The 25,371-nt window shown below is 39.8% G+C and overlaps 1 protein-coding gene across 1 annotated transcript in view; it reads right to left on the bottom strand.

The window, feature by feature from the left end:
• Window positions 1–25,371, bottom strand: part of trps1 (trichorhinophalangeal syndrome I) — a 160,207-nt gene that overhangs the window by 88,237 nt on the left and 46,599 nt on the right. Inside the window, 2 exon segments of the mRNA XM_086014960.1 lie at window positions 13,337–13,414; window positions 15,246–15,429. The gene's annotated coding sequence lies outside the window, so the exon portion shown is untranslated.

Here is a 25,371-nt window from a genome sequence, read left to right on the forward strand (position 1 = left end):
TGCGGTGCAAAACCTTGGATGGGCTACAGAGGAAAAGGCACCTGACACATGGTTTGTATAAAATCTCTTGATTTGGATTGAAATTATTTACATTTCACAGATTCGAAAAAGGCAATTTGGTATGCTATCCTCCAATTCGCTCTAATACTTATTGTCTGACTCCCAGTAGTGGAAAGCAACAAAGTACAAATACGTATATATAAAACTACTACAAAACGACTATAATAAAGACTGATTCTTAAAGTGACATAAATGTATTTTTATTGTTCGGATAAAAGCACTTCTAGCCAAATACAGTCTCTTAAATTGACACAACACGGCGACCACTCTGCAGAGGAAAAGGCACCAGACACATGGTTTGTATAGCGCCCAAATGATTTTGTTTGATATGATTTACCTTTCACGAAACTCCCTACATCGTAACTTTTTACCAACCCACAATTCCTATTTTGAAAATATTCTCAACAACATAGGGTACCTATTAGGATAAGATACACAGTATCGTCAGAATTCAAGGTAACTCAAGAAGTAGAAAAGACAAGGAAGTGGAGACATATTTTAAAAGTGATATTTTAAAGCAACACTGTGTCATATGTCAGTTTTTGTTGATTATGGCGGTGCCATGTGGACCAAAGCGAAGTGATTTGACAAAAGTCAACCACATTTCCCATGGGCGCCAGCGCGTAATGTCGTGAAATCCTGAGCTCTTGCTGGCCTGCAGGTTGGACTGAATTTCATTTCTATTTCCAGTGGCTGTGTGAAAAATGAATAGCGATGAGGTAATGAATCTAATTTTGTTCAAACAATACTCTTGTTTTTTTGTTTGTTTTAAGGCTTCTGCCATGACACCAATAGCGCGGAGACTTTCGAATCGACTTTTGTCCTTGTGAAAGGAGGAAGTGAGTATGCCGTAAAGCAATTCAGGACATTTGTATTTTTTTTTTTTTTTGGGTTGCTCCCATCCTCCTCAAAGTTGCTTAGTGCCAGTAAAAACGATACAGACCCCCCCAGGGCATGACAAAGGTCCCATTCAAACTACACATCAAAAGAGTTGTGGAAAAAAAATGTATGCAGGTCGAATTCTTGCCCAGTGCTGCTTTAAGGTGTGCTAACTCATTTGTTCGAACAACCTGTAATTGCTCATGTTGTGTAGGAAATTTTCAGGAGTGGCCCATCACACAATGAGACACCGCCCTAAGTCTTTTCTCTTTCTTTTATTGCATGTCGTTTATGTAAAATAATAAATACATAAATAACTAACTAAATAAATGAACTTACCGGTTGTTGAAATGGCCTAAATAATTTAGAAAATGGTCAAAAGCGCTGCAGTTTTCAATTTATTTGGCTTTTTTAGATCCCTTTTGACGCCACCCCAGAAGGGTAAAGGGATGGCAAAATGCCAGCCTTACCACTGCAAGCGGAGCTTTGGACAAAGTGGTTGCACAGTGTCAAAAGTGTCTCATGCATCTCTCTCCAGGCAGGTCAGTACAAGAAGGTTGAGTCAATAATAATAAACTTTAATCTAACATCCACCAGAGCATGTCCCCGCAATTAAGGACACTTGAGTTGGCTTGGTCTGCTCCACTAATTAGCTACAGGGTTGGTCATTCAGCACACACACCTCTGTGCTGGCTGCTCAATCCAATAAGGCAAAGTCAACACTAATATACAGTAACAGTATACAGGGTGGGCCAAAAGTTAGTACGCACTTTTGAAATAAATTTAATTAAGGAATGAAGTAATGAAGGACGGAAGGTTGGGAGGTGGGAGAGAATGAAAGGAGGTAAGGAAAGAAACAGGAATGGCGTGGAAGGAAGGAAACAAGTCTGTATGAAAGGAAGGAAGGGTTAAAGGGAAGCGAGAGGGATGGGTTGATGAAAGGAAACAAGAGTAGTAGGAAAGGAAGGAAGGAAACCAAAGATGTATGAAAGGAAGAATCAAAGGAGGGGAAGATATGGATGGATGGCAGTGATATTAAAGGAAGGAAGGAAGGAAGAAAAGATCAAGGAAGGAAGCAGAGAGGGACAAAGAGAGGAAACAAGAATGATTTTGAAACATTACTCTGAATTTATGAGATAAAACAATCGATACCTACAACTGTAATAGTAAATGTAACAATATTGAAATACTTTAAAGTGTATACCGACAGTACTTTTGGTCCGCCCTGTATAATGGTACACATGGCTAGCGCAAGTCTTTGCATGTCCCCCCAAAAATATATAGACATATATTTACTGCATTTAATCGATCTTTCTTCATCTATTTATGCCAGCAATGTATACTGACAATACTCTTCCACTAGATGGCAGAAAGAACAATTCAACTGTGAATCCACCTGTTGTACTATTATAAGAACTAACCAGGTCCCGATTCCACAGAGTAAGTCAATTTGTGAGTGAATTGAGACAAAATGTTGATCATTTCCATACCATTTGTGATATTTTTGTTTGGTGGGGTGCCGTGAGATGTTGCTCATGTCAAATATGCGTCTTGACTCAACAAAGGTTGGGAAGCACTGGAGTATATGTATGCATGATAATCATTGTTCGGAATTTTCTATGGGAAAATTAGTTGCGCCATATGAACCGAAGAGGACATGATGTGCTGCCCTCCTTTCTGAATAAATGAAAAACCTCCCTCCGCAATCTTTTAACTCTGCGGGGGGTGACTGGTGAGATCATGGAAGGTGTTGAACATGTTGTTCATAACACTACCGTGTGTGCGGGTGTGTGTTTGGAGCAGGGCCTTTAGCACAGCGGGTAGGCTCTGCATTAGAAGCAGCCCTGGCATTACATAATGCCACTGGTGAAAACGGCTGACATACTGTTAGAGGAGGCCCAATGAATCAAAGATTTGTTTTTTTCCTTCTCGCATGATAATTAAGGCATTGATGTTGTTGTTATGCCGGCTACAAGACAACATAGAACATGTGGTATCAAAACGAATAATTAGGATGTTTTTTTTCTCTCGGCGGTAAACCACAGCAAAGCAAATCATTTCCCGATTGCACATTTTTGGGTCTTTGCGTCATTATCGTTGGTGAGAAAATACATCAAATGGACTTCTGTGCTTGTCATTTTGCAAAGTCACTGCGATTTAGTTTGAGGTTACTTTTGTGATCAGATAATAGGATTTTTGCCTTGGTGAAGCAGCATGTGGCTCATTACACAAGATCACTTTTGAACATCCTGTGCCCAAGTAAATAATTCAGTGATCACAAGGCGACTTCATGTTTGATATCTCTTGGACAGTTGCTGTCACATTTGTCTGAAGATCGCATACTGCAGTCCATTTATTTGCTACGTAAAATCTTCACACATGGGCAAAGACAGCCATCAACTGACCGACAAAGAGTGAAACTAACAAATATTAAATGATAACATTTGCCAGGAGCTGCTGTAGGCCACGACTCATGCCCAGACGCTCACCCTGAACTAGTAATCCCAGTTCATGACATCACTCACAGGGCCACACCTCTAATAAGGCAGTACATAGTGTAATTACACTTATGACATATGACCAGGTTATTTCCTTATGATCTCTTTTATTGTTTTATGATGTTTTATACAATATAGAGATAATTTTCTTAGAAATACAGTACGTAACAAAAATGTTGTGCTTGTATTGTCTTATATATATATATATATATACATATGTATATATATATATTTAATTATTTTTATTTTTTTACAAAAAAATATGTCGGGTTGCACCCAAAGTTCCAAAAACATGGGTTAGCGTCACTGAAACCTCTAAACTGTCCATATGTGTCAATGTGTGCGAGAATGCATGCTCAATAAGGTTTAAGTCTGGAGATTGGCTTGGATGTAAGTAAATAATAAAATTGTCCATAGTCCAGGGTGGATATTGCCATTTGTCAAGTCAGCTGGGTTCGGACAAGCGCGATAGAAAATGGATGGAAAGACTTTAAAAAAAAAAGAAAAAAGAAAGAAAGAAATGTTAAGAATGATTATTGTTACAAATTCATCTCTTTAATTTGTCTTTGGAGCTTTACACTTCAAACAATAAGAGATGAAATGCAAATTTTACTTCTTAGTTTTTTACTACATATTGTTATGATAGCCAAGCTATGTCAATACCGGCAAATTTAGCTCATAAAAAGGGAAAACTTTTATTACGTTGGGAGGAAAAAATCTAATATTTATGTCGATTATATTCAGATTTTTTTTTTTTTTTTACCGTGAACGTTGCCGCCCCAGAGGAATGTGTATTTATTCACACATATTGTAGCTTGTGACAAATGCAGCAATGACATTTCAATTTCCAACTCATCCATCACAGGTAGACAGATCAAATTAAACACGTCCCTGAGAGTATCTGAATATTTGAAACCACTGGAAAAAAAACAAGAGACACAAAAGCGGGGGAGGAAAAAAATCCATACTTTTCTTGTTATTTTAGGGCTATCGGTGTGCTTCTCACACCGCTTTCCCTGCCCAGGACACTTCTAATAAAACAGAATTTATATGGCAAAGTAGCTTAAAGGGTTTAGAGGAGTTATCTCATAAAGTGAGTGGGACGATGTTGGCGGGGAGTGGGGGTGAAGAGTTACTGTTAAGGAGGAAAAAACTTTGGTGGATCTGACTTCAGAGTAAGGAGACTAAAGTATTTACTCACATTTTTTTTCTTATAAAATGTATTCCCACAGGAAAAGGAAACATTTAACATTTTACAGCACAGATGTGCGCAATGCGGTATTCAACTCCTGACCAACAAGGCAGGTGCTTTCACACTTCCACATTTATACTAAACACAAGCCACCTCCTGATCATAACTATGACACCGTTGTTGACACTTACTTGGAACAGAGTGTAGAATTACAACCATGGTCAATGAGCCACATGCTGCTTCACCAAGTCTGTGAAGTTTTTGTTTTAAAATTTGGTGAAATGATGTACACAAAACTACTTATAGATTATAGTTGGTTAAATGAAAAACACTTATGTCCATTTTTTTTTAATTTTACATGAATGGGGTTTCCGCGTGACAGACATCACATTAAGATGAACATTTTTACAAAAATTACAAAATTGGACACACGTGTTTTTCACAGGACAGCGACGATATTATATACTGTTGGTACGTGTATAGTAAAAAAAAGAAATTTAAAATATGTTATATTCTATTGTTAACTTACAAGAACGTAGAATGAACACCTGACTTTATAATTTACAATATGCTGCCATTGGAATTACACTGAAGACATTATGAGTCTGTGTCATAGCTTGTTATACTCAAATATTAAAAACTCAATGCACTTAGTGTAAGTGGCCTTTTTTTTTTTTTTTTTTTTTTTTGTTATTCATGCACATTTTCCCAGATGTGTTTGTGTTCACGGATGACTATTGGACGCGCTCAAGTTGAAGTTCTATTGTGTAAGTAATCAGTCACGGCTCGTTTGACATCGTCCCGTCAGCCCCCGCGGCCTCATTTCGAAAAACAAACACGCTTAATCAGAGCAACATGCTTACGGCGCGTCACGGCAATTTTGTTTGAGAGCTTGAAATCGCGCGTGCGATGCGTCGTTTGTGACTGCGATTCCACTCCACTCGCTGCTCGCTAATTATCAAACTGAGTCTGACAGCCCGAAATCTGCCAGCTTTCATGACGGGGTGATTACAGTAAGGAAGGATTGCTTTGTGGGAATAATTATTTGCACTTTTTTGGGGCAATATGTGTATATTTATATGTCAATGAAGGTTTCTAATATGCCTAATCTCTCTTTAGGAAGTCCTGCTTTTTGGATAATTCCTAATAAAAGAAGCTCAAGGCAAAACATGATGAATCAGCATCAGTTCATAAAATGTAGGGATTGGTAATATGGCCTGAAAAAAAAAAAAATCACAAAAGACTTGGTTGCCAATTTTAATCGATTCTGAAGGATTTGTCCAATATTAGCATCAGGCTGGTAATTACTGACTCTAGATGGATGGCTGAATATTAACCATACGTTGATCAGACGGTAATTGCATTACACATTTATGGTCATAATACACAATTAGCTAAATATCTTTACACATAAGCAGTTATAAAAATCAACAGAAAGAAGAAATAAAACAATTTGTGTCTTGTATAACACACACACCAACAGGCCTTCACGTCACTGCACGCATACAGCTTTGTCTAGTTTAATGGAATGTGACTTTGAGGGATATCTGACAGATCTAGAAGTCCTTGTGACCAAGAATGTCTCCAGGCCAGACGACCTGGTCCTTGAAGTGATTAACCATAGATGGAGAAGATCAGTACCAACGTTTTTGATTAGACTTCTCTGACAGCACAAACACTATATATGTGGGGGTTGCGTCTTAGACAGCGCCCCTTTTCTCACTTCGCCCCCGTGGCTGTGAGTGTTCGCGAGGTAAGCAAAGAAGCACAGATCTGACTTTGTCAGATTCCTGTATTTCAGAGACTGAAAGAAATGGACGAGCAAATTCAATCAACTTGTGTGAGTCGTGTTGTACATTGGATGCTTTCTTGAAAGATTAAACGAACGCGCATTGGAAAATGGTTGTGGTTCGTGAACTAACAATTGAGCTCCCAAGTGAGTGACCTGATGAAATTTTCCAACAATTCCTCCCCTTTGGTTCTAGAAATACCAATTGACAGTGGCATTATTCAAAGCAAGTTTTGCTTTTGTTTTGTTTGTTCCTTCTGCGATTTGGTTGACTTCTTTTGACCACAAACCAGCATTAAAACAGTTTTTATCCAATTTTTGTCCCCCAAGCCTTAACTTGTGTCAACCTCCACGGAAAGAATGTAAATTAAAAAAATATTTTCAGATAATGTGAAAATAAATGTTTCCTCTTGGAAATATGTCCCTCTTGTTAAAATGCATATGCTAAAACGATCCATAACACGTTAATATTGAGATAGTAACACATGTTGACAATTTAACATCATAAAATGAGCCATCAAACTGCATGGCTCAGCACCATCTCCAGCTCTCACGTACTTTACTCATGAAGCGCTGTTCAGGTGAGGCATGGTGATGTTGGGCAAATATTTGCTGCTTGGAATCACATACCTCAGGTCAAAAATGTCCAACATGTCCAAATATCACTGATTTGGAGACGTAATAGATGGCCACTGTGTCTTTGGCAAATTTTTCCACAACATAATGTGCTGGGTATGAATAACCCAGCATTGGCTTGGTCCCTTTTGGACCTGGCATTGCGCAGTATAGAATCTTATTTTGTAAACGATTGTTCCGGGAAGCTAAACTGAAATTGTAAGAGCATTAATACACTTTGGCATACAGTGCAAGTCAAGTAAATGAATAATAAGGTAGGTTTACATGCACACGCAGACCTCACACATCTAAACACAGTGGGCCCACTATGGAAAATGTAGATGCGGAACAAATTACGTTCATAAATTGGCACTTTGAATGCATGCCTGGTGAAATAGAGCTCAGTCGGCGGAACCGCACGAGAGCCTGGAAAGGTGGCGAGGTCGGCTGCAACGCTGATGCGGACGATAGTCTCCACGCCAGGCCGGGGACTCGAGCGGGCGTGCGGACGTGAGCATTGAGCCGGCCAAGCCAATTTTGTACATGGCTACGTTTTCTCTTATATGGCTCACCTCGATGCATCTGACACAATCTGAGGATTTGGAGCCATTTCTCCTTTTATGTATCTGGGATGATAAACATTTAATGGTTAACAAAATATAGAAACAAAAATTTGCCCCCAAAGATTTGCATGTTAAGAGAAGTGCTTAACGTGTTGTTGATTTTCCTATCAAAATTTGTTGTCACACACTCAAAAGTTGATCCTTGCCAGATCTTTTGGTCACCTGGGGGGTTTAGTACAAAATGAATGAATTGATAGAAAACACATATTTTGAGGACAAGCGCTTTTGTAATGATTTTGCACCTCTGGGATGTTAGCGTGATTTTCTATAAAGAATAACGCACCGTATTAGTTGAAAATGAACTACTACTAAAGGCTTTTTTGCACCCAATTCATGAGAAAATGTTGATTCCTTCCAGATATTTAGGCCTCATGATAATTTAGTAGGTTTTCATAAAAAAAGAAATGCACTGCAACAGGTAAATGGATGTTTCTGAGCTGAGCAGGTCCATATTTTTTTGTAGTATGACCTAGTTATCCAGTTCCAAAAGTAAAGAAAATAAAGCTTGACATTTAGTTTGTTTTCCTCCTCTTAAAGCATTGTGTGAACATTTGCAAGGCGTGTTTGACTTCATCATCCCTTCGGTGTTTAGATCACATCGCATCCAACCAGACCTGGTTGGGTTTGAACATCACGCGCTAGAAAAAAATATGCTAAACCGTCACCGAAATTTAGAATTTATAGTGGATATACAGTTAGGGTATATAATTAACCTCCCACGACAATACGCAATTAAATACAGTATCTTGTATGCATGAGTGTGTGTGGGTGTGTGTGTGTGTGGGTGGGTGTGAGAAAGTCTCTGTCTGCGCTTTACAGTGTGCAGCATAAATGACACCTGACAATTTAATTGCAGATCAAAATACAAACCGGGGGGAAAATTAGACCGTAATTGCCAAATGATGTCTGTACACTGCAGCCCTTCCCTTTTCCCACTCGGGGTGTGGTTGCACACACAGGAAACAGTTGTGCCTACGTTTAGCTGTGGCCATCTACACACACCAATGAGAACAAGAAATTCTCCTTTCCTTTTTCCCAAGCCAAATACACTGTTTTTTCTTTACCATTTACAATCATGTGGCAGCTAGGATGAGAGGCTAATGTAGCAGTATACATCTTCACTTGGGTGTTCCTTCTGGTAAAACAGTACAGACAGATGGATTTATACGCACCACACAGTAATTGAAGCGCAAATCCTTGAAAAACAATTTGATACATAAACCCTGGCTTGAAATCCTACTTTGAAAACCTACGCCTTACTTGAGAACTAATTTGAAACTTTCACTAAAACGTTGCTTTGAAATCCTAACGTGAAATCCTCACTCTGACTTGAAACTCTAATTGGAAACCCTAACTTGAAATCCTAATCCTGGTTTGAAACCCTACCTAACGAATACCTAAACTTAGTTTGAAATCCTATTTGAGGAGGAAGCTGGAAGGGCAGCCACAGCCAAATACTTAAAGAGGGTGGGAGAGATCCGTAAGAGTCATCTGAACGGCAAAAATAAGATCCAGGCCATCCATCCATCCATCCATTATTGATACCGCTTATCCTCACAAGGGTCGCGGGGCGTGCTGGAGCCTATTCCAGCTGTCTTCGGGCAGTAGGCGGGGGACACCCTGAATTAGTTGCCAGCCAATCGCAGAAGATCCAGGCCATTAACACCTACGCCCTGCCAGTAACCTGGCAAAACAATGGGTTCCACATCAAGTCCGACATCCTGAGGTTGCACACAAAGCGGAAAAAGGGTGGCTGAGGACTAGTGAGCATTACAGGCACTATCCAGGAGAAAACAACTAGCCTACAGAGAATACATCAAGAGGATTGTCCCCAGGGATGACCTGCTAAGTGAATGCTGCAGTCAACAGAAGCCCAGTAAGGAGAAGGAGCCAGATGGGCATCATTCTCTTTTTTTCTCATTTTCATTATCTTATGCACCTACCCTGAGATGGGTGGAACAATTGTACCAAATATGGACGGAGACCCTAGAAAGATAGCAGACACCACCAATGGTGGTTCAGAACTTGCAGACAAACCAGCCTGGTATAGTGGTAAATATATACATTAAACACAAGAACACAGCAGTTGTGATAGATGTAGAAATTCTGAGTGATAGCAACATATGAAAAAAGGAGCAAGAAAAGCTGGAGGAATAGCTAGATATAACTACTGAAATAACTAAATACCTAGAGAAAATGTTCTGTGTGAAGGCAATAGTGGTGCTTGTACTGGCCGGGGGCACTGGGGGCAGTAAGCCCTAAACTGGGTGAGTGACTCCAGCAGATACCAAGAACATCTGCCGTCTATTTCAAGAAGAGCACAATACTGGGAACAGCTAAGATCAGCTCTCATGCCTCTGGTAAAGTACTCAGCTTCAAGGAAATACCGCCCGGGTGGACAAGAAAAATTGTTTTTCACCAAAAATGTTGATTTTCCTGAGATTTGGACATTTTACCAAATATATTCATTTGACCTTTGACCATATTGCTTGCATTATTATCCACAAACAAGGTACTAGCATGATCTTTAGCTTCATAGATAAGATGGGTTTCTTGGTTTGGACTTAGACCACTACTACACTAACCTAAACAAAACATCCATCAATCTTATCAATATTTCATGAAAGATGATTACAAAAATTCACTTATACTAACAATCAAATGCGGCGGTATTCAAGCTGAAGCAGTACAGTGGGGCCCCTGCTATTCGCGGGCGACAGAGACAGGTCTCATGGGCGCAACCATCATGGAATTGGGAGTAGGCATAGTGTCGCACTGATGATTCAAGAACGGTGCAGAGTGCTATTAAGGACTACCCCCTAGCTGTCAAAATTGGAACTAAACCTTGATGTAGAATAGTATTCAGTATTCATCTGAAACAGGTAATTTCTCTATACAAACCTACTCTAGTTCTCAGTGGCTCAAATGAGCCTGAGATACCGCCCATTCAGTGGGAAATGTGCAGAATACAAAAGTTAAAAAAGCAAAACAATAAAACACAAATTTAGTCCAATATTCAATAGGACACATTTTCAATATCCCCGTGCAGCATTGATTTAAACCCCCCAACCTAATGTCTATTCTTCAAAATCACCCTCTTGTTTTCTCCCCAGAGAAATCCATTTATGCCTTCAAATGACAACAATGTAACCCTGCACCACAAGTGTCCCGTTCAATTTGGGAGGCGTCCACAAATGGAAAATGTAAACATGTTTCCTCGGGGCCTCCATATTTATTCATTCCAAATCCAAACGCGTCTTTCAAAACTATTTTAACCATTGTTTGAGCGCTGAGGCACACAGTCCAAATGGCATGCAAGACATTAAATGGAACCGACACGTTTGCAACAATAAAAGTCTATTGTGGGATATTGTAGATGGGCATGGAAAAATATTTTTTCAAATTATACAGAAATACTTCCTGCTTAATACCGCTCTTTTTACATTCAGACAGAACCCGTCTTTTCCACATAATTTCTTTCTAAGTAGTGTCAAAAGCAATTTTTTTAAGTAAGCAATAATAAGTCATTTTTATACATCAAAATTCTTGACGTATGAATTATTGTCATCTCATCAGCGAATGGGAATAATCTGTTGTTTTTTTTCAATCAAAATCCCACTAAATTATTATGACATCAGGGTCTTTCTCATCTACGCATGTCTTACTATTCATATTAGCTTCAATTGTTGATGTACCTTTTGTGTAAAATCATACTAATTTGTGTTAAAAACAGGCTCTTTAGTCACATTAGTGCCAATAGTAAGTTTTTTATGGAAGCAAAATTATTAAATTTTTCTACTTTTGGTGCAAAATACCACAAAACTAAGCCTGCGAATGTCGTTGTAGTTTCACTTTTTACAGTATCAGTACTTCCTAATGCAATACTGTGTATTTATTATCATTATTATATGTGTGTGCATGTGTCTGTGTGTGTGTACACGAGTGTGTGTAGGTCTTTTGACCAGTCGTTAAAAGATCTGACCATGCACGGCCATGTGGTCAAAGCTTTTCCTTTCTTTTGTTTTCTTCCTTCCCTCTGCCACATTCTGTCTTCATGAAACAAATTTAAACTTCGCCTATATTTTATTCAGTTTTCGGCCCTTTGATGAGGTTCCTTTGACTGTGTGCCCTTCTATTTTGTTTGTTTTCGTCCCATTCCTCCCCAACGCCACAACGAACCACAGTGACCTGCAACGACCGCCCCCTCCGCCTTTTTTTTTTTTTTTTGTTTTAACGGTATACTACTCAAACCTCTTAAGAATTGGAACACTTTTGTTCTGCATAAAAGTTGTTGTTATTCTTTTGCTTTAACTCCAGTTGACCTGTACGCTGCGAGGTCAGCCAATGTTGTTCACTCCCACTACAGGGATTTCAGCTCCAATAATCACAAAACGACCTGATCAGATGACCTTTATTTATTTATTTATTTTTTTTATTTATTTATTTATTTTTTTTTGCTCAAACCAGAGGTAGAAGAGTTTGCTCACTGGATTATTTTTTGTGTGTATCCACATGGGATGACAAGCAGTGGCAATACTAAAGCACTCAAGCTGGAAATGAAGATGCAGGACTAAATTGATTGATCTTGTGCAGCTGTACAAAAGAATAAGCTGTGTCCTAATTCAAGGTTGTGTCCTTTCGAGCTTGCATTTGCAGGATGATGAAAAATTCTGTCCCAATTCGACACCTAAATGCAAATTTGTCTTTAACGGTACACTGCTATGTACTGCTATGCTATTTCACAGGCATCCATTGATCCACTTGAGGACATATTTGAAGGCAAACGGTGTCATCCTTCCTTGCGGAGGCTTATTATAAAGGATAATTTTGATGCAGGACGATTAAATACGGCAACTGTATTTTGCTTCCACAATATTCTGATCTTGCTGCATTATTTTGGAGGCCGCATTTGAAGTCAGACAATGTCATAAAAGATGTCATGATTTAACTGCAGCCTAAATGCGGCTTTTATTTGAAGGACAAACTGGTACTATATTTATTGACCAACACCGACAAACACACCTCGAAGGACACATTTGAAGGAAGTAAGGAAGGAAGGAAGACGGGAAGGAAGATATGTAATATAAGTGGGTAGGCCTGATTCAAAGGCTAGTTCATGGCCACCCACATCCTAAGTATCTTGGTGCTATGTCCTTTGTAGGACACAGTTGAAGGCAAATGACGTCATAGTGCCGCGACATGGTTGTCCTAACCTGAAGACTCCTTCAGATTCTGCCAAATGCATTTTTGGGGAGGATACCATGTGACTGTATTTTGCAGCCACCCACCGTACGGTCTGGATCCTTCAGAGGGAGAACCCCCCCCAAATCAGGACACAGCTGCAGTCTATTTAACATTCCACTGTTTTTCTACCCCCCAACCCATGCACCTGTGCTGCATCAGTCCTTGTCATCTCGCCCGCTTTTTGCGCCCCGAAACCAATCAGCTCCTCGCCTGCAATCACGTCCAGCCACCTGTTCCTTGTTAAACGATCAGCCGCGTCGAATTGTCATTGATTTTTCATCTTTCACGCCAGAGGAATAGCAACGCTGCCTCACCTGACATACACTCTCTGTAAACCAGCGTTCCCCAAACTTTTTTGTGCCACAAACCAATTTTATGTAAAGCACTAATTTGACCAACTGGCATTTAAAAAAAAATGTTTCAAACAACAACTTACCATTATGCTGGCTGTAGTTGTCGGAATTTGTGGGATCCCTGTGCTTGTTTCTCTTCAATGAGCCAGTTCCATCTTGGGCTAATGGGAAACAACAACACCTGAAGTGTATTACTTATGTTTTCTTTAAGTAGAAATTTTATTTCAGCCTTCATACACAGGGGGATTTAAAAAAAAAAGCATAATATCTCCTTTACGGGTCATTTAACCCAAAAAATGAAAGTGTCATTTTGACCTTTTCTATATCATCACGCCATTTGGAAAATTTTGGTGCTGAAGTTCCATCTAAACGGTGAAAATGTGTCTACGGGTCAATGCCTGGCTCGTTCTTGCTTATGGGTGGGAAAATATTTAGGAGCAACGAGGCGATTTTCTCTATCAGAAGCCATGCCAAAAACCTAAATGTCTTATTTTCACACAAGGCTTGGCATTAGCTAAATGACTTCTTTCTCACACTAGGACAAAAAAGTCATTCTGTCCAATGAAAAAAAAAAAAATCCTGTGAGACGTATGATGTCCGCGACTGCCATCATGCTCATATTGGATTTTTCTTCTTTTTTTTTTTGGGAAGCGATGCTGCCTGTTTTCGTGAGGCGTTTGTAAGCCTCTTTGATGCCTCGCTGGCTTCTGAAGTCAACTGGTTGATTGGCGGCACTTATGAATGACGCTCCATTTGCCTGGGAGACACAGCTCCTCATTGCATCAATAACATCAAATGCTTGAGAGCATTAACATGCGTGCAGTGTAGATGTTGATATGGGATTCGGGGGAGGCCATTAAGGGAGGGGCGTACTGTGACTGGGAGGCACCTTCAAACACACTTTGATTTATTAAGGTTGAATTATAATCAAAAGTTTAAAGAAAACACATTTAGAGTGCCATGTTGCATTTCCATCCTCATTTGAGGATGGAAGAAATGCCGTCCACCATCATATATGTTGTTCCTTTCAAGGACGCACCACAGGATCTCAATAGGGTTGAGGTCAGGGGATGATGGTGGCAACGCCACAAATGTTTCTCCTTGGCAACCTATTGCAGCAATAGCTTCACTAATAGTGTTTCAGCGCAAGATGCTATGTTGTTTTGCAGGATTATAGTGCAGTGTTCCCACGCTATATTGCGGTTCATCACTCACTTAATTAGGAGGAAATGTTACTAAGAAATATGCTAGTACAAATTCCTTGTGTGTGTTGTTGTCTTTCTATCTTCGTGTGACACAATATTTGATGTCCCGCATTAATCGCTGGTACGGATTTTTATTTTATCACAAACATGCTAAGAGAATCACCTTTAGACTGTGTGTTTGTGCATGTGTGCGTTCTTGTCTTTCTATCTTTGCGTGGCACCTAACCTGACATCCCACCTTAATCATGGGGACATTTTTTCAATTTTTCAAGACAAATTTAAAGATGAGCTCCTGCCAATCCATTATTAGAGTGTGTGTATGTTGGTTTTCTTGTCTTTCTATCTTGGTGTTGCACACAAATTAATGTCCCATCTTAATCGCGGGGAGACGTTTTCCTATTTTGCAAGAAAAATGCGCGGATGGCTTCTTTCACCCCATTGGATTGTGTGTGCATGTCTATGGGGGCAGAGGTGTTCTTTTCTTTCTATCTTTATCGTCTATTGTCTGTAATTTGACATAAAATGTTTCTATCTTTCAAGGAAAATGTGAGGATGATCTTATTTCACCCTATCAAACTGTGTGTGTGTGTGTGTGTGTGTGCACACTCTAAGTATGCAGAGTGTGTAGTAGATGACAGTGTCTGATCAGTAACCTGCACCTTGATTGCAGAGCGTGTGTGTTGATTGCAGCATGTGTGCGCGAGTGTGTGTGCTGATTGCAGAGTAATGCAGATCAGATGAAGCAAGAAATCGGCTTTTTGGCTCCATCAATCATCTTGCGCCTCACCCCTCTTTCGTTCTTTCTTCTCCAGCCTCTGTATCTCTCCCTCGCTCTCTCCATTCTGGCTCATTTGTGCTCTTTGAGTTTGGACGTCATTGTTTTTGCTCCTTCCTTTTCGCTGCCTCGTCATCTTCCTTTATCTCCGCGCTGCACGCTCGGTACTTCCCATTTTCCATGTTCCATTGATTCGCTGGATATCACACACGAACACACACAAATGGAACACTTATGGCTGATTGTTACAGGTGACATTTTACCAATGCTTGCCTTTCAATGAGACATCAAGCGTGTGCGCCGATGCCATTTTATGCCGTATTATTATATTATTTTCAAACGTAAATGAGGGTTCATTTGAATAAAAAGAGTCACCATTTCACTCATTTTTTTGGAAAATGCAATATGCATCTAGGTTTTACTGACACATTCTTCAGGGTTCAAGTGAGGGTCCAGAACTTTGAAGAGCACCAGTTCAATTCCAACGCAAGTTACGTTTTTTAAATGACTCACAACAGGTTCTCAATGTTTCCTAGTAAAATAGATTAATAAAAAAAAATTAATTCATCAATAAAATAATAAAATAAAATACAACGGCTTGTATTTATAGAAAAATAATGTGAATCAACTAAATAAAAAAATAATCGTAACATTACAATTGAATAATTCCAAAAATGCAATGGGACTAACTAATTAAATAACATGGCTTAAAGTAATTACACAACAATGGTGTTTGAATTTAACTTGAAAAAAACATGCAATTGAATGATGTTTTAAAATTATCTAAATTAATTAAGAAATAATACAATAGGGATCGCAAAGGTTTTTCAGTCTTGTAAAGAAAATCAAATGTATTGAATACATCAAATTGAATCAACGAAGCAAATTAGAAAAATGACAATGACTGATTTAAATTAAAAGTGTAATTTATTTTAACTAAATTAAAAAACATAAGAATAACAAAGAATTTAAGTTTTGTAAAATCTGCCAAACGTCCGGGCATTCACTTTGCAAAAAGTAGTTAGAGTAATATCACTAATTTGAATTAACTGTACTTGATTATTGTTTTAGCGAGAACACAATCATACATTGCAGTACCAGTACCTGAGATGTGGTTACTGAGTTCATTTTGTCTATTCATATGTTCAATAATTATTTTTTTTTTCTTTACTTCAGACAATGAGGTCTTTATTTACATGAAGTAAATTAAAAAAAATAATAATAATTACTGAACAGTACTTGAGATTTCGACATGGCCTAAATCTGATAAGTCGTTTTTAGATTTTGACGCATTTTGGACCTTTTTGGTAAATAGCTGAGTAGCCCTAAAACTGTAATCCAGCAACTTCCCTGCTATAGTTAGACCAACTCTTCTCTACAGCAATGGTGCTTTATTCCACTTGGGATGCGTGAGAAAATCCAAAAAGATGTCCTGCGGAATGCAATGTGGTCGCCTGCCACCATGCATTTCCAGTTATACAGTTCGAAACATAATAGGCTGAGCTGTTTGTTTTCGCTGCCTGCTCCGCTTCAACTGATAATAACAGTGAGATCATCACTGAGCGTCGTTCAAAAATGTTTTACCCATAAAGCTCCCTGAGGAACTTCAGTCACTGCTGAAGATAAACAGACAGAGACGAGATAAGACCAACGCAATGGAAACTAAAATAAAACGGGATAATAATTAGAAACATGGACGTTTGGTATTTCTGATGATGATTCCGTGCAGATACAGTGAACACTCACTCTTCGCAAGGCACCAAGCCCTGCCACTAATAGGCAAAAAAAAAATCTTTTTTTTTACGCCACTACCCCAAAATGTTTTGAATTTCGCAAACAATACATACAGCAAAGACTCTCCATAACTTCCACTAACAACCCAGGCTAAACTTCTCCCTGACATTCACAGATCTTCGTCAATCTGTCGATTTCTGTCTTCAACGACACTTTCTTGACACCATTTGGGATATTTCACTAGAGTTAGTTTTTATTTCATTTTGAATTTAGTTTTTTTAAATTCAATAAGTTTTAATTAGTTTTTGGAGTGGGGTTGCTAAGTTTTGTAGTTTCTATTTTTTCTGAAAAATGCTTCAATCATTTTAGTTTAGTTTTTATTAGTATTAGAGTTTTTTTGTTGCATGCAAGATAAGGGGAAAAAAGGGTCAGTAAATAATAAAGTATAGTAATAAAGTAAGAATTAAGGTAAAATAATGTTCTGTATGGACATACATGCGAGGGAAAATCAATGGCTAAAGTATTAATTGACAAAGACAAAAACAAAGCACATTTTCATTGTAATTATGGTAAGTTGTGGATAGTTTTATAAACTATCGAAACTATTTTCTCAATTTTAGTTTTAATTATTAACCTTGAACACGAATTACAATGTTCCTACTATTCGTGAATTTGGTTTCATCTTTCTTGGTCGTAGATGATACCCTATCTCAAAGTTTTGAGAGGTCAGTACAGAACATTGCCAGGCCCATCTTTGCAAATCCGCTCGTGTGGCAGTCAATTACAACCAGATTGCCCCAACTTGACTGGGGCCTCCGTGCCACATCAAGCCTGCCCTTCATCTATCTCTGTCCCCAGCCTCCGCCCCTCCACTTGGCACAATAGCGGGAACAATGTGCCAGCATGCTGCCACATCAAACGCGGGTGACAGGGAGACTTTAGCGGGACAGACAAAGACGCGGAATTACAGTGCGGCCCCAAATCTGATTGCGCATCAAAGCCAAAACTTTGGGGGGGAAAAAAACATCCTCTTTAAAGTGATTATATATCCATGAGAAGAGAAAAGCCACAAAGACTCCCGCTCCGACGTGTTCCTCTGTCGTCTTGTTGTCCCACTGGTGCCAACTGTCTACACGCCACCGCCCGCCTCCTTTTTTTACACGCTGCTATCAAAGACGCGGCAGTGGGAATCCAATCCAGAGGACCAATCGGCAAAGGGTTATAATCCGCCCTGGAGAGGAGAATTTGGCAACCCGGCTCGTCTCGGTGTGTGCGACAGCTTACGCAATGACGCCGGCGTCACATTTTCCTCAATTAGAACTTAACAATATGATTCAGTTCCCGGAAAAGGCTCAAATTGTCTTTTGGTCTCGTCCGCAAAGTTGATCTATTTATTTCTAACGGCATGTTGGTGTGTTACATGAAGGAAAAAAACAGAGGTGGGAGCAAGACACATATTTGCAAGTCATAAGTACAGTGAGTCTAAAGCCTTCAAACCTTCAAGTCCAAACTCACTGTGGCAAAACAAGCAAGTCAAGTCGAATTGAGTCCCTCAATAAATTTCAAGCAAGTCGAGCCAAGTTGCAGGTCAAGACGCACAATCTTGCTCTGTCACAACATACTTAATTCACATGTTAATACGTTCCATTAATAACATCCACAGTCACATGAATGCTTTCAAAACCAGTATCGGTATTGTCTATTACTTTTTTGCTTTCTTAGTTAAACGCATAACTGACATGAACTGACCCATAGCTGGTCAAACATTAGTTAAAGCGAAAGTCAAACCAAACATAGTTTTTAAGAATGTGCTCTATGCAGGCCCACTAGCTGAAACACAGCATTCTGATTAATATTGTGTTTTGTGGAATATGGGTTAAGCAACTAGTGGGCCTGCATAGAACATATTCTTGAAAAAAATATGTTTGGGTTGACTTCCACTTTAATGTGGTGAGCTTAACTGAAGTTCACGTAGCTTACTATTCTTTATGGGTTTTACAATGACAGAAGAAGCCTATTAGTTCCAAACCTCAGATGTAGCCATTATTTTCCCGATTGTGAGATTGTTGATATTACACCAACGGCAATGTCATTGAGTTTGCGACCCAGACGATATGTCACGGGACGTATCCCGATTCATTGAATTATCTGAAAAAGAATAGCTTGCCACTTCCAAAACTGTGTGTGTGTCCGTCTGTCCAGTCCTGGCATTACCCCCCCCCCCCCCACCCCCCGCAAGCATCGCTCACTGAGACAAGAGATCACTTTAAAATGTGTTGTTTGCAGCTGCGCTTTTGCAATAAAAATTGGCCCCATTACACAAATGAATCCATTCTGCTTGAATGCAACACATCTGTGATGATGTGATATTGTCATGCATACTAAGGCCCAGAATGCAGTGTCATATTAGTGGTTATGAATCATCCCACACTTGAAAGAAAGATGATACCATAGCTCATATAAAAAAAAAAATGTAACCATGCAATGCGGGAACATGGATTAAACACAGCTAAAAACCTCCATGTTGGCTACTTTTCATGGCAAAGGCACACAAAAGTTGACTGGTGTGTTCCACACACATGTTGCTGCCTTGTAAACCGTGGCCATCCATCATCTTAGTTCATGTGACGACGTATGAAGTCCATTTATCACTCCTCCCTGCCCGGGGAGCACTGTACTCGAGACTCTCCCCGTCTCGCTCCTGTCATTCCCTTCAGCCTACTTCTGGTCTCACAAGTTTAAAACTGTCATGGAAGCGTAAACAGAAGTTGAATAATACAGTGGTGCCTTTACTTTTGAGTTTTCTTTGAACATGTTTGTGGCTCAAAACTCGAATTTGCCGCATTGAAATGAATGGGAATGCCATTGATCCGCTGCAGCCCCACAAAAAAAAAAAAAAAAAAATGTAAAGAATGGAACAGTTTGTGCATCATGATAATTCAACGGGTTTTGTGCTGCTCATTCTGGTGTGCACGCCTCAACCACTGGGGGTAAATATAATACACAGACATACATCATACATACATAGATTTGATGACGAAGCAGAAGACCATGCAAGTAAACTGCAATATTATTTGTCTTTTTCTTTTCCAGATGATAAAGAATATATGCCTTTGGGTAATGTTGTATTATCTGTCTGCATATGATGCTACCACTTGTGTTTAAATATAGGCTGTTAAAAAGTTTTACAATTACCGCAACATTGATGCCGGTTTTGTTCGCCTGTCTGTAGTGTTTCCCATTATGCGTTAGCATTAAGCTAGCAGACTTTCGCAAAAGAAAAGTTATGAAGTTTTCTTAGATACAGAACATGCAAATGTCTTTATGCTTAGTTGTAAACAGAACTTCAACTGGGAGTGGCAATAAACAGTTTGGAGCAAGCAACTGGCCTCTTTTTTTGAGGCGTCCCAGACGCCAAACGACCAATCGTTGAGTATGTCACACGACACGGGCTACGATGCGTCAAGACAACTCAAAATTGGCTAGGAGGCACTACGTTTGTCTGCGACCCGTCTGTCGGCCAAAAATCGGGCTACATTCATGTAGTCTGACATCGGAATTAGTGGGTTGGCTTCATGGATAGGTTTACGGGTTTAGGGATTCATTATCATGGTTAGGGTTAGGGGTTTAGGTACAAGCTTAGGGTTAGAATTCATCATGAGCGGTTTCAGTTCATAGTTTGAGTCAGGGGTTTGGGTAAATGATTATGTTGCATAGCTTGGGTTGACGGTTAGGGTATGACTAAAGTAAAACTGCTCACCCTTAAAGATGGAGAGGGTACAGAAAGGTGTTTTCAGAGCGATATTTTCACCTCGCAGCATTGTATAGGTGTCGTGAGCATGACTGCTTGTCAAACAAAAAAGCCAAAGTAGAAAAAAAAAACGCAAAACGCACTTGTGAAGTCAATCCTTTAGTTTGGTTAGACTTTTGAGACAAATCTTTCCCGGAAAATGTTACCGTAATTCTAAGAAAAGAAACTACACACGTTGCACAAACTTTACAGACACGCACACACATTTCTTGAATTTTCTTTTCTCACATTCCGAAATGTCACAGTGTATTCTCTAGCTGAGAGACACCGAGGATGATGAATAGGACTCGGGAGAGCGGAGGAGAGGAGAGAATTACCTCTGAGCATGCGGCTAGGGAAATAGAGAAGGAAGAAAGAGGCCTGGTAAGCGCGAAGGTGACGCAAGGAGGGAACGAGCGATAACGCCAAACGAGACAAGCGAGGGGAAATAAAGAAATATGAGCGAGATGGTAAAATTTGCACCCACCCCCCCCAAAAAAAAAAATGACAAAGGATTTTTCTACAGACACGTCAGAGGTGCGATCACGTCTGTCGATTCTCAAGCTGCATGAAGGGAGCGGCTGTAATCGCATTTTCCGTGGCGTGTGCACGTTTCATGAATCCCATGATGCTTTTGGGCTCCGGGCAACAAATTGAAGGTAAAAAGAAAGAGAAAAAAAGAGCAGCCGAGATGAGGAATAAAAAATTTAAGATATTATTCGAGGGCTGTTCCCCTGCGGAAAGCAAAAAAGAAAAGAATTTGTGGCAAGACCAAAACACGGGGAGTGGGACGCCTGAGAGGACGAGTTCATATCGGCAGAAAACAAAAACAGAAAGAAGATGAAGTGGGGCGAGTGCTTGTAGATGGGGAAGGTTATTAAAGGTGATGCCAACGACTGAGAAAAAAACACTACACATTAAACACTCAAGGCATAAGGCTTAGGGTTGGAGTTATGGTTAAGTTTCGGGTTTGTAGGCTATGGAGTTACGGTGTAGCCCTAAAGGCCTATGATTAAGTGTTAGGGTAAACTAGCTGCTGCCTACTTGATAAATCCAAACCACCAGAAAAAGGCACCAGACTATTTCAGACTATAAGTGCCTTTAGGGTGAAGCTGAGGGTCAGAGTTGGGTTAAAGTTACATTTGGGGATTAGGAATTCGGGGTTATGAATTAGGGTCGAGTTTAGGGGTTTGGATATGGTTCAAAGTTAGGGGTTGGGCAAGGCTACTGGGCTTCAGGCAATTTGTATTGGGCTACAGAGAGCAACAAATATTTTACTGATCAGAGTCTGAAAGAAGTTTTCTTCTTAAGAATCACCTGTGCCGCTGTCAACACTCTCATCTCAGTCTTGTGATACAGGAAAAAAGCAAGCCCACAAGCTAGCCAAAAGGAGTTGACCAAAAAAAAACAAAAAAATGGTTTGGAGTGCCTCTCCGAAAAGGGGTGCAGGCCAAATACTGAGTAGGAGAGCCTACAACTTCCAAGAAAGCTGTATTTAACAGACGATATCAGCAGTGCCACTTATGGTTCGGGTTTATTGCTAGTTAACTCAAATGCGGCACACGTTCTCTAATAGGTAATGTTGTCACAGCATTGCATTTGAGGCAATGAAGCTATCAAAAGTGCATCGGCACATGCAACCGGCTTTAAAAGACAAGCCTTTGGAGCTTATTTGAAAAAGAAAAAGATTACCCCAAAGATGGGACCGGCAAGTTGAAGAGAAACAAAGCGCGGGGTGCCCACCAACTACGACAACCACAGTCAGTCTAATAGTGATTGATTTCAGCAAACAGGAACAATGCAGAAATCATTGTATAGATTTTCATCAAATGGGGTGGCTGTGGCTCAGTTGGTAGAGCTGAACAACCCCGGTGACAAAGGTCAGTAGTTCGAATCCCTGCTCTGACTGTCTGCTGTGTCCTTGGGCAAGACATTGAACTCTAAACTGCCTCTGGAAATGAGCAAATGTTCTCAATCGCTTTACCTGATCAAACAAAGAATACATAAATACATTGTGGATTCTTGTTCATCGTGTGGACATGGTTTTCGTTGAAATTGTTGGACTACTGAACCGTTACAATTTCTGAGGGATCAACGTACGAGATATTCCCTTCTACCAGTGAATCCAAATGAAGGACTTTTGCTCACAACATCTTTTTGCTAACGTCAGGTTAAAAAAAAAAGAAAAAAAAGTGCAATACGGCTGCACTTGACTGTCTGGTGGCCTGATTGCCTCAGTAACCTTCTTGTCTGTGTTTTAATCACAGTTTGTCACAAATTCCTCTCTTTCTTCTTCTTGCTGTCTGCAGCTTTTTTCCACAGTTACTTATGCTCTGACCTTTAGTCCCGCGCGTCCATTCGTGTGCGACATCACACTTTGCTGAAACCGCTGGCTCGCGATTGGGACTGCTGAGTCATGTCGCGCCATGCATCATTGACTGCCACTGCTATTCTTTATAGCGCCGTCATGACTTTGCATTTTCTGTTTGCTCCTGCGTCCCTCCCAACCACTAGTCTTCCTCCCGAAAGGCACTGACAGCCTCACATGAGAGTTATAATAAAATTGCAGGGCGGCCATAACGAGGATTTATGTCGAGCGCAGATGTTCACGTGATACTTTTAATGCATTCCCTCCGCCGTACTACAGTATTTGTGAGAAATATAGTGCTTCTTATTTTATTCCTCCATGGTCATAATCCACACAAAACCCCGTGGAGTTTCTTTGGTTTCGGAGGTTTTCACGGGCCAAATAATCAAGGTTAAGGACCAAGTATGTGGTCACACCAAGGTCAAATATGTCAAACACAAAAATCCGAAATGTCATTTATCCAATCATTTAAAACTTGGTGGGCGTCTAGTAGGTCAACAGGTGCTCAGCTGCTGTGTTTCTGGTGGTGATTGACAATGACTTTCAGAAGACGGCCTAGATTAAGTTTAACCAGGTCAAAAATTGCGACAAACCACATCGAGACATGCATGAAGGCTTTCTAGATTTGTGATCTAATTTTATTACATGAACAAAAAGCTTTTTTTTTTCTCTTCAAAATGTCACCAATTCCAATTGTGACACTCATAAATCAACATCAAAAATCCATCTGCAACAAACTACGTCAAGACATACGTCAAATTAAAGGCTGTGACAAAAGGATTTCTAGAACTGTAATTATTTTGGGTATATGTCCTCACGGGATGACGCAAAGACGAAAAAAAAGCACATTTATTTGTTTTTGGTTTGAAAACGTCACCAACACCACTGCTAATTAAACTCACAAAATGATGATGAAGTGAGCAGGCGGGGTGCGTTGGCACGATACCTACTCTATGGGTGACAGTTTATTTAGTCTAATAATATAGTCACTAAAAAAAAAAAGCGGTTTTGATAGCTTGAACTCAGTTTTCGTCAAAATTCCTCATCTCATAATTTCAGATGTCCTGTGTAAACAGTGATTAATGGTCTCTTTCTGAGGGAACATTTTTTCCCATTACAGCAGTGTCTGGCACCAGACTGCTGCCACAAGTTTTGACTTCTTTCAACCGCACAATGTCAAAAAAGGCCAATGACTTTAGCTGCCAAGTGGGAGTTTTTGGGTGGATGTAGAAGGCGTCCAATCCGACCGGAGCCAATTTTGGACCGAGACCCAGATTCAGTAATTGAGCTAAATGTCAAACAAATCACGAGACGACCTCGTAACCTCAACAATATTCAATTTAATGTTACGAGGCAACTGGAGCTCATTCGAAAATGGGATTGCGAGAACATTTTAATTAAACTCACTTTCAAGGATGAAGTATGGTTGCTGTAAATTGTGAAAAGAACACCTTTAGGTAATGAGTATTCAGCATAGCGGAATTTACAACAAAACAAGAATAATCATGAAAAAGGAAATGGAAGACATCCATACAGGGCATAAAACCATGAGGTGGAAGAAAAAAAGCCAATTGTCTATCCAATTAGCTGCAGAAAGCCAATATTGCAGCCTTTGTGCCTTCCTCCAGAGGGTTAAGAGGTTCACACAAATGCATGATTGGATAATAGAGAGATGAGAAGGGAGGAGAGAGGAGAGAGGAGACGTAAGAGCCATAAGAAGCAAAAGGATGAAAAGCTCTGAGGTAAGAATTACTGAATAATACCTAATTGGATTAGATAAGACGGTTCCCTTCTATATTATTTTTCAATTGATATTCCATTCCCAGGGACCCTCCAATGTCAGTCCTCCACATGTTCAACACTGAGGTTTTGAAACTATTTTAGCGTAAGGATATCATGGAAATAACCTATTTTAGCCGTCATAGAGTGAAACCCCGTTAATATCGAAACACGGAAAAACTGTAAAACGTTTGAGTCTTGACTGTCGAATAACGCGAACTCTAAGAAGTGACGACATTTGTTTGTGGAACTGATTGTTGATTAATTGAGTCTATAAGTAAAAGAGGCAAAATGGCAGAGCTCAGCTGGGTCACAACCAACTGTCTTTCGGACCCAAAATAACATCAGCGATGGGAAATTGAGCTGCATCCACTCTATGACACAATTTTGCAGAATTAATCTGCTGGATATGAGACTGAGATTAAAACAGCAGTTCAGATCATATGTATGAATGTCATTAATATTAC

Source organism: Filicampus tigris, chromosome 18 (assembly GCF_054856515.1).
Source record: "Filicampus tigris isolate MCC_2025a chromosome 18, RoL_Ftig_1.0, whole genome shotgun sequence".
Lineage (NCBI taxonomy): Eukaryota > Metazoa > Chordata > Actinopteri > Syngnathiformes > Syngnathidae > Filicampus > Filicampus tigris.